General features: G+C 46.0%; 1 pseudogene; it reads right to left on the bottom strand.

Annotated features, from left to right (window-relative positions):
* Positions 1–2689: 2689 nt before the first annotated feature.
* Positions 2690–3319, bottom strand: LOC101839875 (annotated as a pseudogene).
* Between the last annotated feature and the right edge of the window lie 308 nt (positions 3320–3627).

The following is a 3627-nucleotide window of genomic DNA, read 5'->3' as shown; positions in this document are numbered from 1 at the left end:
TGGCATGGTGGCACACACGGTCCTAGTAGCAGGAGACAGAGGCAGGAGAGCATGGCATGTTCAAGGTCATCCTCAACTTTGCAGCGTGTTTGTGGCAAGTCTGCATGCAAGAGACAAAGTCAATCTAACTCAATGAACCTTTCTTCTCAGACCCTGGTGGGTGGGTTCAGTTGAAAGTATGGCTGCTGTGGGGTTTATTTATGCTTCTCTGAATTCACTGACACCAGCTTAGTCTCTTGTATTCTCCTAAGACCAAGCTGGCCAGACCTTTGCTCAAAGTAATGACAAATGCCTTGACCCTATAAATGCTTCTCAAGTCTTCTTCACATTCTTTGTTCTATCTACCAACTCCAAACAGGGCACATGGCCAATTCCAGGCAAGAGAGGGAGGGGGATTCTCCTAAGAGCATAGAGGGAAAAAAGTAATAACATGGAAACAATTCATCATGTAAGCAACTCTCAAGGAGCCCCAACTAGGGTCTTGGGATTTTGTGATATTCTTAACAAGCATGAAACACTTTGCATTCAATCACCCTAAGCCTGTGAGGTGTCCATATTGTCATTTCCAGCTTACAAAAATACCGAGGCCTCAACTCTGTCACAAGTTAACTGATGAAAGAGATGAAATTCACCAGGTCTCACTGACCTTCCTCTCCCACACATCTCTCCTCTGACTCTCTTGCTAGAATGTTCCACATATAATTACTCTACACGGAGAAATTGCTTTCCCACTGTTGAGAGAGGTCCTGCTAGCATCTTGGAACACGCCATCCTTCTAGTCTGAGCAGAGTATAATTATTGATGTAATTTTAAGCCTCTGTAATTTCATTTCACTAAAAAGCCCCAGCATGAATCTGAAATATCAGGAAGACATTAGGGCTAAAGAAAACAAAATGTTTGGGAGGAAAAAGAAAAGCTGCCATCTGTAGAGTAAGCAAGTGGCATCTGTGTGTGCTCATTACATCCCCTCATTCTGTCGGTGTTCAATTTGTTCCTCAGGTAACTCAACTGACTCACGGGGTTGGAAGTGTGCTGTTCCATAGGCCTTCTGTTTGCTACTGGCTTATGTCTGACCTGTTTCATTGCCTAGTTTAGCTTATATCACATATGCAGACATTTCTCTTCCCAGTCAGTCGCCTCCATAGGTATCTTCCTGAGAGGTCTTCCGTTCAGAGAGGCTTGTTTATTAGAGCACGACCAAGGCTCCTACCCCAGCAAAGCTGTGCAAGAGCAGGGATGCCAGCTCAGAATACTGCCCAGAAACGGAGCCCAGAGACAGTGCTGGATCAAATGAAGCAAACCAGGACAAACTGTGCATAGACACTGGCTCTCGTCATCTGCTCCAAGCTTTTCTGTTCATTGCCACTCTTAGGGCTGGATGGTTCTTAACTGTGGAGGTCAGGTTGATGAGGCTGTGGACCCAGGTGCTTGACCAATTGCTAGTTTAGAAGGTGTTGCAAAGATGCTTTGTGGCTGTGACCATCATCTTTAGTTGTTGACCAAAAGTCACCCTGACAAGGTACCTCAGCCAATAGGCAGAAGGCCTGAAGAATCCTGGTGTTCCCCAAAGAAGGGGCCGTGCCTCAAGACTGTAGAGAGCCTACCTGCTTTCCAACATGGCTGGTCTGGGTTGCAGGCTTTAGATACACTTGTCTTCACAATACTGTTTACACAGAGTTGAAGGGCATCTTGCTTTACCTATGTTTCGTTTCACACACACACACACACACACACACACACACACACACACACACACACGAGAAACACACACTTCTGTGATGGAACGTTTGGACCAAGGCAACTTACAGGAAACACAGTATGTTTTGTCTTGGGTTCCAGCAGGCATGGGGCTGGAGAAAGTTAAGTGCCCACAGCTTGAACACAAACAAAAAGCAGAGAGAGAAAAACTGGACAATAGGGTAAGGCCTTCAGCTCTCACAAGCTCCCATTGTGCCACTCAACTCTCCCAAAATAGTGCCACTGACTGGGACCACGTGTTCAAATACATGAGCCTATGGGGTCATTCACATTAAAACTACTACACATGGACAAAGGTGTCTGACGGTTCTGTTTCTCTTAGTGTTGGGGTTTAAACAAGAACTGTCCACCACAGGCTCCTGTGTTTGAACACTCAGTTCCTGACTGGTGATGGTGTTTAAGGAGATAATGGAATGTTTAGAAGGTAAGGCCTTACTAAAGAAACTGTGTCTCTGGAAGTATCCTCTGATGCCTCACAGACTCACTCCAACACCTGTTCTCCCCCCTCTGTCTCTCTGTCTGTCTCTGTCTCTGTCTCTCTCTGTCTCTCTCTCTTTCTGTTTCCCTCTCAATTCAGTATGTGGATAAACATGTGACAATCCTGTCTCTGCCACCATGCTGTGGTCACACATTCCTCACTGCCATGGTTTCCAGTTCTCTGGAACTGTAAGCTAAGTAAATGCCTTCCCTCTTAAGCTGTTTTTGGTCCTCATATTTTATCATAGATACAGAGGAGAACTTAACACCCCAGACAACCCTGGCTGGGATGGGTCTCCAGGCTTCTCTGCAACAAATGCAAAAAAGAGCCTTGCAGCTGGGCAGTGGGAATGGTGGAGAGTGGAGGAATGAAGGCGTGTTATTCATATCAGTAGAGGAAAACATCACTCACTGAGGACTCTGCCCTGCAGAGCCCATAGTCCCAATTAGAGACCTAACAAACCATGGTAGTTCTTGCATAAATTAAGTGGGATGATAATATGGGGTCTGCCTGCATGACTGCCACCCAGAGCTTAAATTTTGGAGTGTGGGCAACACACTCATTGAGTTTCAATGCTTCCAGCAGTTGAAACCTAGACCACATGAGGTAATCAGTCACACAGTGAGAATCCTTGCCAAAGAAGACTGCCTTCCGATTAGTCATAACCTCCTCTAGCTTGAGAAATTCTTTCCTCAATTCTTCTTTTACTTCAGAAATGTCTCCTCTCTTCTTCAGAAGCTTGTAACCAAAGGTGTCACCTTAGAGATTATCTCAAAGGTCATCTTCTGGCAACCTTTCTTGTAAGGGTCATCTGCAAATAGCTTCTCCAAGTATGCCTCATCCAGTTACTCTCAAGTGATGATGGATTTGGAGATCAACTGGCCCTGACAGATTCTTCTTGAAGGACCACTAGGGCTTGTTTTTCAGCTTGATATTGATTTCAGGCCAGATTCCCTTGACCTTCAGGACCATCAGAGCCCTCTGAGAAAAACAGTAGAACCTCATTCTGTAGACACAGATTTAGCCCTCAGGGACTGGACCTGGGGACACGCTTCCTTTCCCCAAGCTCCTGGTGGATGAGGACATTATTGCACTGTGTAGGCCAGGAGTCACAAGGGTCCCATTCTTCTTTGCAGGCGACTCGGACAAGTGGAAGAATCATGAAGCACATGATCCAAAGAAAAACCTGCATTGCTTTCAAAGGAATGCTGAGAGAAAAACAGTTGCCGTGGGGGCTCTGCTGAGGCTTCAGACAGCAGAGAAGAAATAGGGATGCTGCTGCCAAAAGCTCAGGGGTTCCTGGGACCAGAAGAAGCTGGAAGATGCAGGGAAGACATGCTCTGAGAGACCCTGGAAGGAGCGCACCCATACCAATATCTCAATTTTCAACT

This window comes from Mesocricetus auratus, unplaced genomic scaffold (genome assembly GCF_017639785.1).
Source record: "Mesocricetus auratus isolate SY011 unplaced genomic scaffold, BCM_Maur_2.0 Super-Scaffold_100024, whole genome shotgun sequence".
Classification (NCBI taxonomy): domain Eukaryota; kingdom Metazoa; phylum Chordata; class Mammalia; order Rodentia; family Cricetidae; genus Mesocricetus; species Mesocricetus auratus.
Note: the sequence above shows the minus strand (reverse complement) of the source record. Positions and strands in the feature narration are given on the sequence as shown.